Source organism: Corvus brachyrhynchos, unplaced genomic scaffold (assembly GCF_000691975.1).
Source record: "Corvus brachyrhynchos isolate BGI_N302 unplaced genomic scaffold, ASM69197v1 scaffold255, whole genome shotgun sequence".
NCBI lineage: Eukaryota > Metazoa > Chordata > Aves > Passeriformes > Corvidae > Corvus > Corvus brachyrhynchos.
The window spans coordinates 4,976,101-4,994,349 of NW_008238358.1; positions in this window are offsets into that span (position 1 = coordinate 4,976,101).

Genomic DNA, 18,249 nt, shown 5'->3' on the forward strand with positions numbered 1-18,249 from the left:
TGAGGATATGTCAGGGTGTCAGACAGCATAGAGCTTGCCAAAGAAATGACGGACAACTGTTCTGGGTAGAGGAAACAAAACCCGGTCCAGACTGTGCTCATACCCTCTCTCAGTAAAGTTGACTCTCCTTTACCTGGGTGGCTTTACATAATAGAGCAAGAAAAATGAACATACGATGATCAAAATTTTCCTTTAGCAGAGTCTTCCCAAATCAGTTAGTTCCCAAGTTGCTGAGTTGGGAATGGTGGTGTTTTGTGAAGTGATGATCATATTCTGGAGCATAGGGCATTCTCCTCCCTTTACCTCTCAATGTAAGAAATAGGGATCCAAGCAGACCTTATGAGTAGTAGGATAAAAGGAACACTGATAGCATATATAGCTAAGTATAACATGTTCTATTCCATATAAAGGAACTTTGCATGAAAAAGAAACTTCTTCTTCGAATTCTACTTTTCATATATTTTTGTTTAAAGAGAAAAGGATTTTGTTTTATTTTACAGCTAGCCAGTGCAGAGACAGAAAGTAGCTTGACATTCAGTAGAAACCATTTGGTTAAGGAAGAAAATGTAAAGAAATCCCATTTCTTCAAATAAAATTGTCTCTGTATAAGCTATCTGTTGGGGACAAGAAGATTTCTCTTCCCAAATATTTCATCCTGAATATATTTTAAATCCTGAATATCAGGACGACCATTGCTGTCTAGTTTTTCAGAAAGAGCATATTTATTATTTTTTAATTCACACACAGGAATCAGAAACATATTGTCTAAGGCCAAAGTCTGAAAACTTTTCCATAAACATAGCCATAATGATGAGCAAGGCTGAGTTAGTGGGTTTTTGCTTTGCTATTTGCAAATCATCCAGTACATGGAGATTTCCAACAAAGCTGATTACCTAGGCATTGTAAGTGTACATTGCCAGCTCCATGCTGGATAGCCTCAGCATCTCTTGATGGAAGGGGATATCTCCTTGTTGCACGGCGCAAAAACTGCTGTTGGTTTTGTTGTTTGATGAAGGCAAAATTTGGCTTTGGGGTAAGGAGATAAAATGACAGTTGTGACTGTGACCAGTGTGCTGTCACAGCTGTACAGAAAAGATAGACTTAGCATGTTTCCAACATCCTCTAGGCCCTTTCAGCACTTCAGAGAAAACAGATGTAAATATGATGGCTTTCATATAAGGCTTTGCTTTTGCGTTGCAGCTGGATTTTGTGGTTTTATAGTGTGTGCACCACATTAGAGTCCTCTGCTTTCCACAATAATAATTTTTGTCTTTATCACTGTGCAGCTATCACATAATCTAGGAGCTTAGCTGAGCTCTTGCAATAGGCTATATTTTATTGACAACCAAAACCTAAATCTTGGTGTTGTGGCAGGAGCTGATCTTTGCCTTGCAGTTTATTGGGCAATATTCAAGTTGTTCATACAGCTCTGTAGATATTCTGGATATTTTACAGACAGATATAACACCAGCCTCTGCCCCAAGGAATTCACACTCAAAATTCAAGGTGGCACAGGAGCAGAAGAGAAAGCAGATGATGTCTGAAAGGAAGACTGGGAGTAAATCATCAGCTTGTAGTGCAACATTAATGTCAGCATTCTGAATATTGAAGTCACCAAAAAAAGCTGCTCTTTTTGTAGATTGCATTCTTCTTTTCTCATTAAATATTCAGTTTTGCAGTGATGCTAATGTGTAAGCACTATGAGACCATGTAGGTAGCAGTTGCTGGAGGTCTAAAGTCACAGGTCAGTGTACTAATCACAGCATGCTGTACCAGCCAAGCAGCCACGGGGTACCAGGCATGAGGCAGCAGCACTGCCCTGAGCATGCTGCTACCACATTGCTTCCACACAACAAAATTCATAGCAGGATGTGATGCCAAATCTTCCGGTCAACACGCTGTATAAAATAGTTTTCTCTTTGTCACCAAACAATTTTAAGGATACAGCCCAGCACAGTAGGGCTGTAATCGTGTTTATTCTTTGCAGACACTACAAGGCTCTCTAAAAGCCTTAGAGATCATCATACCCTTGTTATCTTAGCAGGTATACGCCTTGTAATCTCGCCGTACTAATTGTTGAGAAAATGTGCTTGGTAGTCTACACCAGCAGAATCCCAATTGCCAAGGTAATTAATAGTGTTACAGACTTCAAGGCCATAATGCTCATCAGTTATTAATTAGCAATTCATTTTGCTGAATAAATAATACTTATGATTGATGATGGAACTTGTAATTGGGCACTAGTAGTGTTCCTCAAGGGAACAGCTTCTCTGCCAGTATTGACTATGACAGTAACAGCTCAGAAATCCAAGATCATTTAAGAAAATCTACTCTAAACAACTGTGACACAATGAAGGCATTTACATTCAATGTTGTTGGAAACATAGAGTTTAAACATTGGAGACTTGCCTATGCCAACCAAATGCTACTATTTTTGTCTATTTTTCTTGTATGTTGCTTCACTTTAAGCATTGTCTCCTTATAAGGAGATTTCCTATATAATTTAATGGCATGCATTACATTGTCTTTATGAGCTTTCATACATGTTCTTCACAAATTCAGAAGATAGTATAATAAGGGAAATACTTCCCCAAGCACAATAACCGATTTAAAAGAAATTTTTTCAGATTAAATCTATTTCAGATTAATAGATTGTGGAAATCACTTTTATATTAGTTAGCACTACCTTTTGACATAAATGAAATAGAACTTATAGCTTCCACCCCCATGATGGAAGGAGAAGCTGGTAAATAAAGCAAATAAGCTTTAAGTTTTAACTGGTTAGTCAACAAAGACAAGTATGGGAGGTCAGCTGCTGACCAGATGCTGCCTTCAATTAATATTCCAACCCTAAAAGACATTTATTGTTCAGTTTAGATGGCAGAGCAGCTGAGTCATAAAAGCAGCCCACAAAAGATATTTTAAAGCATTTGTAATGACTAAATTGCTTGAAATAAATTAGCCCTGAAAATAAACATATTTTGTACAGCCTATGTAAACCAAATTTCTTCTCCCTGTAAATTGCTTGGACTAAGTGGGAGTTTGTGTTTGACAAGAGCGTACATTTGCTTCATTACTACATGCAGGTTATTTTTTTTCCCTTTGAAAAGGGTTAATAAACTATAAGATATCATTGCTAACTAAATGAGTCCTGCACCCTTTTAAGGGAGGAAGATGCTGCTGAAGAGCAAGTTAAAAAGAAATGCAGAGCCTGTGTTGTAATGCTAACAGGCAATTAACAAACTCATGGGTGTTAATTATCTTCATACTGTATCATGTTCAATTAGCTCAGCCCCTGCAACAAAGGCAACCATGAGCAATTGCTTTGATAGGCGTACAGTACTTCATTTGTAGTTAATCGGTTTAAGCCTTGCAGTTGCTAGGCTACACTGGTCTCCAGAGGTAAAAAGCTGCACAGATGCACTATGTTTAAATGACTACAGAGAACTGTTTAAACTCAAACCATGTATAACTCTTTATTGATTTTTCAGAGAAGATCTCAGCTCTGATGATAAGGTTTTGATATATTTTCCTGCTACAGCCGGTTCCTTGGAGTATTGCAGAAAAAATCTGTCAATATGCTTCTATTATGATCTCTTGATCTGTGGCTATAAAAACCTTTAGCTGCAGCCCTTATTATAAAATAATGGAAGAAGCGATATTTGATTTTTTTTTCCCTTTTTTTCATCCTCCCACTCTATAATACATGGAGATTTTTTTCCCCAGTGCCTCTAGAACAAAATTAAAGTATGTTCCTTCTGTATTTCTGTATTAGAATAATACAGAAGAATTTCTATTATTAATTATTTAACAATAACTACCAACTGATGGGCATTTCACATCAATAAGACCATCACTAGCCTCCCTCACCTGTCACCAGGCAGGGAATGAGCAATAACCACCCCCTGCAGATGCACTGCTTAGCTCTTTCTGCCCGATTAGCAATTTATAATGGTGATCAAGAAACAGTCAGCGGCAAATCAAGACAACTGTCTGACTGCCTGTTTAATTGGCCTTGTTTGCTTTTTGATAAATGGCTCATGACTGCTATAGGCCTCCATATTTTGACTTTTATTAGGCCACTGTGATTAGACTACCAACAGATACCAGGTCAAAGCTGAGGGAAGGTGCAAAAAATGTTAATTAATATCAATAATAGGCAATTATTAGTTAGACAGAAGGACCTACTAGCTGCGTGCTCTAATGACTCAGAGCTAACTTGAAGGGAAACAGTGCCAAATTAGCATAACTGTGTATGCAGGCTGCATTGTGGATCCTAGCAAACATCTGTTATGTAATTCAAACAGAATTCTTCCTTTTTGCATGGTGCTCACAAAATTATCAATTCTTTTCAGTCATTTCAAGATACTAATAACACTGTGGGGGCTACTGATTTTGGGCTTTGTGTCTGTCCGTCGTATCAAGGGCTAAATTGCAAAAGTTAATAATTTAGGTGTGGTTTTCTAGATCTCTAAGTTAGTAACTCCTGTGTAAAGGTCACCAATACTCTAACTGGAGGAATACATGCTGAGCAATCATGTTAGTCCAAGTGTTGCTCTCACTACGAATAACTTTTCTCCACTTAGTCTCTTTTGGGAAAACGACCACGCAAAACAACAATGGATACTGAAATATTTGTGTCTGCTATTGTTGACCTGCTGGATAGACACAATGCAATGCAATGGCCTATGATGAGAGAGTCAAAATTCTTACATATGGGGTGACACAAAGAAGAAAAGGAGCTCCTTTGACTCTCTAATGGGTCTACTTTCCTATGGTGGTTTCCAGGATACTGAGTGTGTCCCCTTCCTTGCAAACACGGAATAGACAAAGCACACCCAAGGGCAGTGGAAGCATTTCACTTACAAGATGTGTTTTAAGTAAACTTTATCTAGAGGGGTAATGGCCCTAGATTTTAAGGGATCCTTTATTCTTGCAAGCTTAAACTCTTAAGTGAGATGAACTCTTGTGATGTAGAGGGTAGAAGAGACTTAGTTGAGAGTGTGTTATCTTGTAAGTAGTTCAGGGATTTTTTTCTCTTCACTAAAATGGTCAGAAATCCCTTATAGTAGAGTTAGTGATAAAGCTCTGATACAGCTTTACTCTGGGTATTTCTAAGGCAGCTGCAGTGCCCACTAATATGGCTGTGACACACTGATGGGAATTTGGTCACGACTGAAGAAGACGCATTGATGCAAACAGAATCGAGGCGTCATTATCAAGCCCAAAAGAAAAATCTGTGATTGAAGGCTCAGGAATGTGCTGCAGTCTCTGTAGAGGCTTGTCCTGATGGGGGTGGAGAAACAATCTCCTGTTAAGGGCCATAACATCCTATACCTATATATCTATTTCCTTTATTATTTCATACCTATATTTCCAGATGTAAAATCAACAAGTGTCACCAATCCCCGATTTGCCTGGTCAGTAACATATGCAGCACCAAGACTGGCTTGATGGACTGTCTGCTTTGGACACAGTCTGGCTCTTGGAACCCCTACCCTGGTACAAGTTACAACAGTTTGAAGCAGGGAATGATTGTGCAGTGTTTTCTCTGAGTATTTCAAAATTATTATATGACTTATATTCTAAAGTTAATGGAAAAGACAGGCTCTCAGTGGTTGACAGGATGAGAGGTATGCTGTTTGAGATGTCATAAAAACAATTCTTGGGAAAGAGAACATGCTCCTGGCACATCTTTTGTAGGATTCAGGGGCTGGGCTGCTGAGAACCTGCAGTACTGACTGACTGAGGAGGGAAAGAAGTGTTTTGTGCTCCCTCCTATTCAGAGAGATGAAATGCACGATTTGGGAGAAGACTGGTCACTGTAGGCTTGGACCAAGAGCTATGTATTACTGTGTGGGATGTGCCTTGGATGAGGGCAGATGGCACATAGAAAAATAGCAGAATAATAGCTCTGGAAGCAAAAGGTAGCAGGTGGTGTCTGGTGTCTCCTTCCTGTCCTCACCTGCTCCTTTTTCCCTTGAACTTGAGTGCCTGGTGGAGACTACTCTTGGCTTCTAACAAATGCACGGAGCACAAGTGCTTATGTTTCTAATTTATTTTTCTTCTGACTGGTCTCTTATTCAGTAGCTCCCTTTCTAGGGTGCCACAGACTTTTGTAGTGCTGCTGTTTGGCAGGCACTGCTATGTGAAGTTGTCTTGGCTTCTGCTTGGCAGCCTGATGCTTGGCAACCACAAGTCTGCAAGAGCTCACTTGGACTGAAAGGGAATCATAGTAGGCACAAGCACATATGACCTCCCCTTGTTATGATGGATGTTCAATATGGCATTGTTTATGTGCAATAGAAAAGTACTCTGAGGCCTCAGAGGAGAATTATGGGACAATACTCTGGTGAAAATACCCACGCTGAGTAAAATACCTTACACCTGAGTGTAAGAACTAAACAAACAGGGTGGGAAGAGATGTTTCCACTTCACAGCTGGAAGCAGAACAAGTGACTGAGGCAGGATTTGTTTTCTTTCCTACCTCCTGAGCTCCAGCCCCAAGTCTTAGCCACAGAACTGTAGTATTTTAAGTAAGCAATGTTTATGGGCACACGTATAACCTATAATCATATTGGTTTTCTACTGACATGTATAGCCTATTTTTTTAATATTTACAACAAATTGAGGATGAAAGATGTGACTTCAAAGAATTATCTCCTCACCATCACCTTCATTTTTAATTTTACATTGAGGAGTGGGAACAGTGGGAATCATGAGAAAACATATCAGTTCCAGGCGGTAGTGGCCACTTTTCATCTCCCAAGGAAGATATTTTACTTTTTATCTATCTACTCAAGGTTCACTTATATGAAGAGAGAACTACTTCATACATTTTGGAGCCAATATGTACATTGTGATGCATATCAGCTTAAGGAGTCATACATGTTAGTACTTAAATTTTGAAATTCTAGTTGATGCAAAATGGAACCATTGTAGAGGTACATCAAAAAATGATCCTTTTCAGGCTTTAGAAGAGCTTGTCTCCCACAGAGAAGTCTCTCTGAAAAGTTTCATAAAGAAAAGGTGAATAAAGATGTAAAGTCTACTACAGAGTATTTATATGCTTCATATAATTTGTGATTTTTTTTCAGCTGTGACTATCACGTTATTACAAATATTACTGTTTAAACACAAAGTTACGTGAATACAGTAAGTTTTGACTGTTTCAGGCGAGGGTGTTCCATCTTTTATAAAGAAAAAAATTCCATTATCTACAGCTGAAAATCCTTTTTTTTTTTTTTTGAATTTGCATGGAGTATTTGAAGGCATCTGACAGAATAAAAGATTTTTTTTAAAATCTGAACTTATATTTAGACAGGATTTGTCTTGAAAATAATTTGTTTAATATACCAGTTTTGAAATCTTAAGGGCATTTAACTTCAGTTCAGTTGTTGTCTGTTATCTCTCTCCTAAGCATTCTTAATATCTAGAGATTTAAACATTAGTCTGGAGGAAGAAAACAAAACCAGCAACCTCCTCCTCTATGTACCCTGATTGATCTTTCTGTATTCTCATTTATTTTGCATAAATTATTTTACTAACCTCATATTTATTTATTACAAAGACAGAGCTTACAGCATGGAAGCATTGCACTGAAAATCACGCATGATACAACACGCTTTGGTACATAAGATCTATTGTTTGAAGAGCTGTGGGAGGTTTTATTTTCAGTAGAATAATCTGGCCCAGCTGTTTGGTGTACTCTTTAGCTTTCCTGCTCCCTCGAATTATGTGAAGTGAGTCTTACAGTGCACAGAGAAGTCTCTTTCGATGTTCAGGTCTGCTAAAAGCTGGAGCACCAGAGACCTGTGCTGGAATATTACACCTCTGTTATGAGGTCTTGTTCTTCCAGGTCAATTCTGACTAAACCTTTTCTGACATGCTCTGAAGGGACACATTCTCCTCATCACACATAACCCCAGAAATTTATTTTTGGGTTAGTGGGGAGTCTAGAATGTATCTATTCTAGAAGATACGTAATAATATAAGATTTTTGTCCTCGCACGATCTTTAGTTGCCTTCTAAACCATCTCTTGTGAATCCCCTGGTGACAAGGTTATAGAAAAGTGGGGGAAATTATTGTCTCCTTTGAAAAAGGAATTTGAGAAGTTTACTTTGGTGTGAAACAGGACAAACTCTGAAATTCTTAAAATCATTTGAAGTATGAGAAAAGCACTTAACAGTTAGATCTACTAATTGTGAAAGAAATTGATGTCTTTTTCATGCAAGTCATCTTGCCATCTCCCTATGAACCCTAAATTATTGGCCATTGATACCCGTGACAGCGAATTTCTATGCTAGATAGATGTGTTTGAAAATCTTTGAGCCCAGACCAGAAACTTTGCTCTAATTGACTGAATGTAACAGGCTACAATAAGCTCTGAAAGAATAGTTGTTGTCTGAAGATAGTCAACAGTTTCAATTTTAAAAATGTTTTTATTGTATAAAGTAGTTCAACAGAAAAAAATACAGGACACTGCAGTCTTTTTCTTGAAGACTTTATACTCTTGCATTATGCAGCACAGATATCTGTAAAGCTCATCCAATGAGCTCAGCATAGCCTAGAAGGCACATGTGACACTGGAAATAATGAACATTTGTATTGCACAACTTCCCATATCAAAACTTGGTTTGAAAGTTCTTTGGTTTAATTTTTATAAAAACAGAATCATTAGGGTTGGAAGAGACCTCTGGAGATCGTTCAGTCCAACCCACCTCATAATGAAATGCAGCCTTGATAATTTTTGTCTGCTTGTTTGTTGTAGGAGACACATCAAACACTAAATATCCAACATGTTAAATTCAGGAAGCTTGAACTTCTTGTCTTCAAATTTTGCTTCATATGTGGCTTTCAAACATTAAGGTGTCTTCTGGAAAGCTGTAAGCCTTGGAAAGTTCGTTGTGCATATCCCAGTTTTACAAATAAGAATGTGAAGTGGGTTTGTCTGGTTTTGTTTGAGCAACATCAGAAAAGTCCTTTATCTTTCCAAAACAATATTCCATGTGTTTTTCAAGGTCTCTCGAATGAGATTTTGACTATTGCATACATAAGGTGAGAAAGTGTGTGTTTTAACACCATTATTAAAATGCATGTGAAGTTATTTATGGATTTAATTTTTAAGCTCTATGACTTTATAAGACTTCCATTTTATTAGCTTTTTATTTTTTAAACCAATAGAGGACACTTTATCACAAGCTGTCATTTCAAAGCACTGGGTTGAGGTAGTGAAAGATGTCTCTATCTCCCCTGTTTTGCACAGTCTATTCATGGGCTGTCTGTTACCCCATCTCCTTGGTAAGATAATAGTATGGGTCTAGGTCATTATTGCTTTTGGCAAGATAATGCATTAAAAAAAATCCCCCAGAGATTTGTTGTAGTAATCATCTTTTGTATTCAAAACATAGGTTCTAGAGTCTTAGAACAACAGAATCCATGAAAAATAGTTTTGATTTCCTGGAGCTATAACTACCAATTCTGCTAGTGCTTTGCCTTGCGTTTAGCAGGTTTGGTATGGCAAGCTTCGCAGACATTCTGCTACTCTTTTTGTGCAGTACTGATGAAACTGTCTCTCTCCTTCTATGCTTGCCTGATTCTTAAACATTACTGTCCAGACCATAAGTACTAGAGATTTGTGAATGTAGGTGGCATGACATGGGTATAGACTGGTGTATTAGCTGCAGGGTATTGAAATGAAACCCTGAACCCAGCTACAGAAGATGAAACTAGGGCATGGTTCTGGTCATTAAGATTAGACACGGGTTGGATTAAAGCCCTCTAAATTCAGAACAAATACAGATCTCTGCCTTTCTCAATTGTTTCATATTGAAGTTTTCTGGAGACTTAATTGTGAGTTCAATTAAAATATCTTTTAAGGAATAATGCATTGCTACAAAATTGTCTTAATCTCAACCAACATTGGAAAACCCTTAATTAATAATTTCAAGTTCACTGCTCTCATGTATTTTAGGTGGTATGTACCTTTTGTTACAGACAAATTATCAAATAGAAAAGAGTCAGAGGAGAAGGTTCTCTTTATATTAAGTAATGGTCTCAGAACTTTGTACTAGAATTTATGGTTATACGCTGTGAAGACAGTGCAGACTTTCAGATACTACTAACATGAAAAATACAGTCCAGCAAAGATTAAAAAAAAAAATGTGAAGAGGAAAATAAATGACCTAGGAAGCATTTGGAGCCAGGTAGCCCTCTGCAGCTTTTTTCTTCCCAATGTGTTACCTTTGTGTAATGATTACATCATCTCTATGTATTTTATCATTCCTAATGAAAAAAAAGAAAAACTGTAGGAAAAAAAAGAGAATTCTTGATACTTGGGGATTTATTTTTGACTGGATTAACATAGAAACAATGGCCTTTAGGGGGACTTTAGGGGGACTGATGAGATTGCATGGCTGTCCTCAGACCGAGTCATGTGCTGTGAACTCAGATGCACAGGATGCACTTGGGAGGAAAGTAAAAATTCTGTTCTCATCTAAGCCGAAATCCTGTAAGACTCATTCAAAACAAAATCCTTCAAGTGTATCCATTTAATCTGTGATACCAGATACAAGCTTAATTTGAATGTACTGCTAATCTATAGATCTCAGGACACCGAGCTTCTCGTAGGGACTGCCTAATATGCTGCCTGCCACAGTGATGCTCACACAGCTCCTCATCTGAAGAGACTTGAGCATCTGCGCTCTGCAGATCAGCCTTGCCCAGAGGCTTAAAACTGCTTTAATTTTGTTTTAGACCCAGAGTGCACAAGATTGAGTGCCTGGACATACTTTCAACATACATCAACTTTTCCTTTGGACTGTCTGTGAGCAGATAGAGCAGGAAAGCCATCCTAGTTTCCTAGCATAGCTGCTCTCTTATGAGGTAGAAATTACTGCTGTGAGAAGGAAAGGTCTGTCATGCAACTTCTTGAGAATTTTTGTCTTGTCACCTAAAACCTTTCTTAAGTAAAATTACAGCTAGTTAGGAAGTTATACTTCAAGGGAAGCAGAACAGCCTCTCCCTGAATGTGCAGTTAGATGGGATCAAGCTTAGAAGAATGGATGCCAATCTGGATTGCCTGATGCCACTTACGTTCATGTAAAAACCCACAAACTGCTAAGTGAATTAAATTATACTGCTTTTTGGTTTTCTTGGAGAAGAATATTCTCCTCTTGGCCAGCCCAAAGCAGTCTGCTTCTCCTATAATTTTCATGTCTTATGTTTATATTTTCACATTCTTGTCAAAATTCAGCTGTATTTTTGAAAGTGAATCCTTGTTCAATGTTTTTGCAAAGTCTTTTTCTGGATGAAGTTCAGATGAAGGATGCAAGCAAATGCAGCATCTTCACCCAGCAGCTGGGTGAAGAATGCAGGTTTCCAAGCCAAATGAAACTAAATGACTAATTGTATTTCTACCACCTTAGGGGGAAAAAAAAAAGCCAATGGCAGTTTGATCTTACCCTTTATTATTTTACTTATAAAATATATAAATAAAAATAAAAATAAACCAAGTAATTTCTCCCTGAACACAGAGGACCCCAGACCTAGAGTCAAAGGGCAAGCAGGGCACCTTGTACCCCAGTCGCTGTGCTGCTGGTCCCCAGGGCCTGTCACGAGAACAGGTCTATTCTACTTTGCTCATAGGAAAGTCATCTTCTGAGACTGCCTTTTGTGAAAGGCTTGGTGCTAAGGACAAGTGCCTCCCAGATGTTATAGGGACCCAATGGCCTGTTTATCTGCTTTTATATATGTTCTTTCCCTCGCACTTGCTTAGGCATCTTTGGCTTCCCAGACTTTCAGATTGGAATGAGACCATAACTTAGGCTTTAACACCATCTTCCTTTGTACCTTACAACCCTTTTCCACTGTATGTCATCTCTGTACTAAATAAAAATAAACTGTATGTTAAGTATATCATAAAATCTGCTGGTACATCCATAATTTGTGCATCCAACCACAGATTGTGTTATAAATAATTGTTCGTCACTAGATTATTTTCGGCAGCCAAGCTGTAGCTGTATCTTTCCTCAGGAGTTGTTCACCACATTAAAAATTACCACATGGGTAACTAACGTTCTGTTTAGCATTTTTGCAAAGAATAATTGACACAGATGCACAATCAATGCTGTCTATACTAACTTAAATTTAGCTGTTTCAGCTCTCATTAATGCAAAAAATTGCATGAAATGCTATATTCTGATGGTGAAAAGTTTAATAAATGAAGCACAGTTCTGCTTTTCTGTCTTTTCTGTTATGCAAAATAAGTGAGGATGTGTCTTTGGAGTAGTGAGGTGTTTTTGAGGGGAGAGGTTTTGTTAAAGAAAGCTTTGGATGGGCCAAATACATGACCAAATTTTCAATGAACTTCCCAGGATTTCTTTTTATTAATACAACTTAGTTGCCAATTTGAATTCTATTCCTTAGTTTTAATGGTTAGTATATTTTAAAACTAGAGAAGCTTAATTGTGACATATGAAAGTCCTTATTCAGGGTAGATTTTTAATTTGATTGCTGTCTGCCCTGCTGTGTAAATAGTCTCTTGGGTATGGATTTTTAAGAGTGTGTTCTCCTTTACATTTCACTGTGTGACAATTCCTCTTTACCCATCCTCTCCATCCTCTGAGCAAGCCAAGAGCAGACAATAGATACATACTAATGGAGCTGTGTACTTGCCATCTGTAAGAGCAGCTGCTCTCCTGCATCTGTACAATATGTTGGAACTGAGAGCTTCACTAATCTGCATAATAAGGAGGAGGCTTATCCCACTCTAGCTAATAATTGCAAGCAATCGATGCACTTCATTCCCCCACTGTAGAACACAAAAAAGTTTCAATATGTTTGCATATTCTCCAGATATACAGAGGTCAAGCAAAAGAATGGACTGCTCATTCTGCCTCGAGCAATAAAGAAAATTCCATTCTCTGTCATTTGTGCAACCGTTACCAACAACCCCCCATTATTGTATTCTTATTTTGCAATTCAAATAGAAAATCAAAAACTTCAAGATCCAAATTAAAATATCAGGACATCCAATCAAGCATATCTTTTAAACTGTCTGTAGTATTGAGTGTTTTAGGTTTGTACTATGACCTCTTCCTCTAACCTTGACCCCTATGAAAACATTGAATTAGCTAGCATATGATTTCCCCACTCTATGTCCTACTGAACATAATCCATATAGGGAAGTGATACTGAGATACTGATTAATTTCTTTTGCTACTAGTACATTACATACAAACACTGATGGAAGATTATACAAATGCCCTTCTCCTAACTGTTGTGCACCTAGAGGATGAATTTGAAATTCATGGCCATTTCAGAAAGGAAATTTGGTTCATGACTCCCACAGAGGCAGAAAAGGCTGTAATGCTGTATTACACTGAAGAACAACAGAATGAGAAAGAAAACAGGCCGAGAGCAGTGATAAACAGTATTTATTTTCATTTCATTTACAACACCAGGGTGAAATGTATATCTCATCTCTACCAGCATCTTGCAGGCAGCAAGGCTGACCATAAAAAAATGATGAGAAAACTTTCACTTAGAAAATAGAAAAAGCAAAATTTGAAAGTAAATATCTGAAGTCCTGTTACAAAAGCATCACAAATCATAGCTATTCTCTGGTTTCTTAGGAACTGGTTGCAACTGTATATTTTCTAATATTGATAATTTTCTTTAGATTAAATGAAAGAGGCAATTCTGAAAGAAAACTGAATGCAATAGCATTTACAATGTTGGAGTAATGTGCAATCATTTAGGAACAAGTTTGTTTTCCTGGCAGCAGCAGGAGCTGGAGCTAGCAGCCCATGGAAGGTGGCAAATAGGTCTTCCTTCCTTCTCTCCTGGAGGAGAATCCTAACAGTTCTCACAGCGACTCCCTGGCACCTTCCCAGCTATTCTGATGTTTTTATAGAGCATAGCAACTGGGGTAACAACTGGCTCAAGAACAGTGCCTATTTTAATCTATGAACCTGTTGTGACTAGCAAAGTTTATAGGACACAAGCTAGGACTTGTGGGGTATAAAGGATTTTAAAAAACTTAATGGCAGGATCTCTAAGTAGGGTGGCATCTGGCAAACCTCTTGGAAAATGTGAAAAATATGTGTGCATATGTGCTCTACAAACCTACTTACATCCAGGTAACTTTTCAGCTCCCACAGACTTGAATGTTTAAGATCAGATCAAGCCATAGCTATGTTTAGAAGCTGCAATCGGTCTGTTGTAGCTCCAACAAACCATGTTTTTGGTGGGTGAAGGCCACATGCCCTAAGAACTAGGGAGGCTGTGCATCAGAGCACGCCTTGAGCAGCTTTGCTCTGTGCCTGCGCTCACCTCTTCCAGCACAGGGAAATCCTTGTGGCAGCACTTCTGACTTCAATTCAGCAGGATGTAAAAAGCTTCTTTGAAGCACAAAATACTGGAAGCTAGCAGTGATTATTTTACTTCTCATTGTAACAATGTGGGTTTTTTCTTTTCACACTGGTGGAAGGAATCAGATAATTTTCTCTGAATTTTAGTTTTCAGACTACAGGAGGCTTATCTCAAAAACATAAACCAAATATGCTCCAAATAAGCTAGTTTTTATGTTAAAATCAATCTATTATTACTTTTATTGCTGTTCCAAAAGTCAGGGTTTAAACATAAATATTGGATAATACTGTGTCAGTGATTCTGAAGACCAGACTTGTGAGAAACTGTGTATTTGTGAGCCTGCAGACAGTGGATACACAGGAAAAAGGGGAGGTAAAACTCAATCACTTGTGATGAAAAGGGGATTTTTGGAAGAGTACTTATTCATATTCTGGCTCTGGTTCTGGAACCCAGGCAAGCGGTTTTGGTGTTCCCCACCTCTGTCCGTGGGTGTGCAATGTCTGTTGAAGCAGAGTTTAGGGGAATGTATTAAATTACACGATTTTTTTTTTTAACCCTAACCCCCCACTCCCCAAATCTGGAGCACATAGGAGGTGCTTCAGTTTGTCTCTTATATTACCATTCAATATTGCTGTTCATGCTGCAGAGAAAAACTGTGGTAGATCTTTTTGCATTCCATGCTCTTTTGATATGCTGGGCTCTGCAAAGCGGAAGAAAGCTTGGGAGAAAACTCAGATCCCATGGATTTGGAGGCGGTGTCACACACACATATTTGCCTTTCCAATACAGTCAGCCAGACTCTTTGCTCACATCATGCTTAAAAAGGAAACAGTATCTCTAATGGGGGAAAATCAACAAAACCCAGTGGCATCCCCAGATGTCCACCCTCCATTCAGTGACTGACAAATGTGTAGCAGATGGTACAAGTGCTCCCGGATGTATTTACAGATCAATGTAAACGTAAATAAATAACTAGCAGCAAATGCAAGCACCTACCTTACTGCTGATGCCTTGGTGGCTCTAATGAGTCTGACCTGACTGGAAACATGGAGGAAGAAAAAATTTGCTTGAAGTTATTTGTCCTAATGTGTTGGAGTGAAAGTTCCTCTGGACTCAGGCCCAGAGGGAAGCCAAAGCACAGGGGTTGAATTAAAACCTTTGGACAAGCTGAGATACATGAAGCCACACCAAAGTGAAATAGAAATATAGATTTTTAACTTGTAGTAGAAATATATGCTAAGTGCCTTAAACATTAAAAAGCTGTAGCAGAGACCTTAAACACAGTTCTTGCTGCAGCAGTGTTACCTTTTCACGGAATTCCTTACTTTAGACAAAGTATAGATAGAACTATACTGTTCACATTTTTTAGATGGAGTGTTCACATAAATAATAAGAGCTGATAGAAGCTGTATATGTAAATCTGTGTAATACCTGTGTAACACTTGTGTAAGGCTTACGACTGTTAGAAATAGACCAGGATAGGTTCAGAAAAGAAAAACTAGAATCGTATGTTAATCTTATTGGTCAGTTAGCAAATATAATCCACTCTTCTGTAAGAAAAAATATATAGAGCATATAGAACATACAGAAGAAGAAGAAGCTGTTTTTGCCTGCTGTGGCTGCTTGCCTTTATCATGTAACCCCCTTCGAACTCTGCCTTCAAGAAAGCTATGAGACTATGAAATAAAGAACTTAGCAGAACAGCAGCCTCCTCTGCTCTCTTACCCTTGTCTAAGAAGGAAGGTTACCCCGTCAAAAGTTCAACACTAATGGACCGAAGGGAAATGGCAAATCTTACAAGCTCAAGCTCTGTTTATTCCTAAGGAGAATTTCAGAGACAGTTAAAAGCATTAGTGAGTGTTTTTGCCACCTCCTTCTCTGTAGGTGCAATAATCCTACCACAGTCTAAAGCAGGATCTCACTTTTTCCACGCTCCATAAGTAAGAAAATGTTGAGCGATGTGCAGTTTCACCAGACACTATGAGCTTGACTTGTGGAAATCATTGTATTTTCTCACAACAAGTTCTCCATTTTCTAACGATGGGAGAAGGGAAAGATGTGTTTGGCTTTTTTGTTTCCCCATACAGCAGCAGCAGTGGCTTCACTGCAGTGCTGGTGGCAGGGACCCTGTGGAAGGCTGTTCCAGCCCCTCTCACTGCATCTCACCAAGCTGAACACTGGGGCTTTGCTAAAGCGATGAAGGAGCACTGATCTATCAGAGTTTTACAGGTTTCTTGGTTTAGAGAAGGTTTGTCATCCCCTAAAGCTAATCAAACTGGGAAAAAAAAATCACTAGAACATTTTCCAGTGATATTATTTTAACAGCTGTAATTACGACATGCTCTATAAGCACATGTGGGCATTGCGTGTCTGCCACTGAAAGACCTTGTTGTCTAAATGAGTGTTCTCTTTGATGCTTCTAGCTAGGCAGAAACAACCCCAGTACTCCCCAGCTTGCCTTAAAAGCAAAGCAGCCTCACTCGCTTGGGCCTCTGTTCCCTACTTGAGTTTTGATGCTGTCATGTCTTCTCCAAAACCAGTAACACATAAACTTGTACTTGTGAGTAATAAACCTATTACTTGTGAGATGGTTCACATACTTGAAACACCTCAGTAAAGGCCGTTAGAAACATGATTCTCTGGAAAATTTGGGTTAAAATTTTTGCCCTGTGAAGTCTGTGACAACAACCTACTACTCAGAAAAAAAAAGTATATCTGTATATGGGAATGTTTTGAAGTCTCACAGCTATCAGCTGTGCACCATGACCATTTAAAAAATATTATCCCCCAATAAACATTTCTGAGTTCAGACTTTTTTTCAATTTAGAAGTATTTCTGTAGCTACATAAAACTGGAACATTGTGACTTTCCCAGTTTCACTGAACTTGAACCTCTTCCTGTAATTCCTCAGTGCAGGAGGAGATTACTGGACAACCGAATTTTAGGATGTATATTTTAGTATGGATGTATTCATAAATTTAGCCTACTACTGTAGCACTGAGTTGAATATTTATTTGACCTGTGAACCTTCCAGAGCTACTTTCAGATTTCACCAAGGAGGATTTCAGAGCTGGAGGAACCATTACACCATGTAGGAGTTTGATTCATTATTCTCACTGTTTAAAATTAGCACCATTTGTCTGTTTTAAAATTGTGTGCCTTTAAGTTCTAGTTCTTAATAACACCAACTCAATAAGTTCTATATAGTTACAAAAATATTGATTTTCAACATGTTTTGAAGTAATGGATGGTCTTAAGAATACAACCATGCAGAAATGAGCATCTCTCAAGGCAAATTGGCTCGATGGAGTTTTTTCACTCAGCTTCAATGGGTCCAGGATTATCCTCTTTTGCTCACAGGCATTAGGAGATGAGGCCTTTGTTGGATAGTTATGATTCTTCCTCTGATGAATGTATCGGTTGGAAAACTTACTTTTTATGAGTTTGTTTGCACATTTTGTAATTTGTATTGCACATGATAAAGGTTTAGACCCACACTTTGGACCTGAAATCTAAACAGAATCCAAGTGACCAAATCAGATGGTGCTAAACCTGGGAGTCTGACATGGGGACAACAATATTCAAAGCAAAAAAAGAGAGGGCAGTGACCAAACACAAATTCCAGCTGTAGGAGCAGTGACTGGAAAGCTCAAAGGCCTTCTTTTTTCCTTGGATGGACCTGTTTTCCTTAATCTCTATCTGAAACAATTAGCATCAACAACTGGACAGTGTTTACTAAGTGAAGCCTTCTCTTCCTGCAGTTCTTTGGTTTCAAAGTTTAAACATAGTGTATCCTTTACCACAGACTATTTCAATTTGCCTTCCTGCTAACTCCAGCCTGTAGTGTACTCTCGCATGCATGCTCAGGTGGCAGT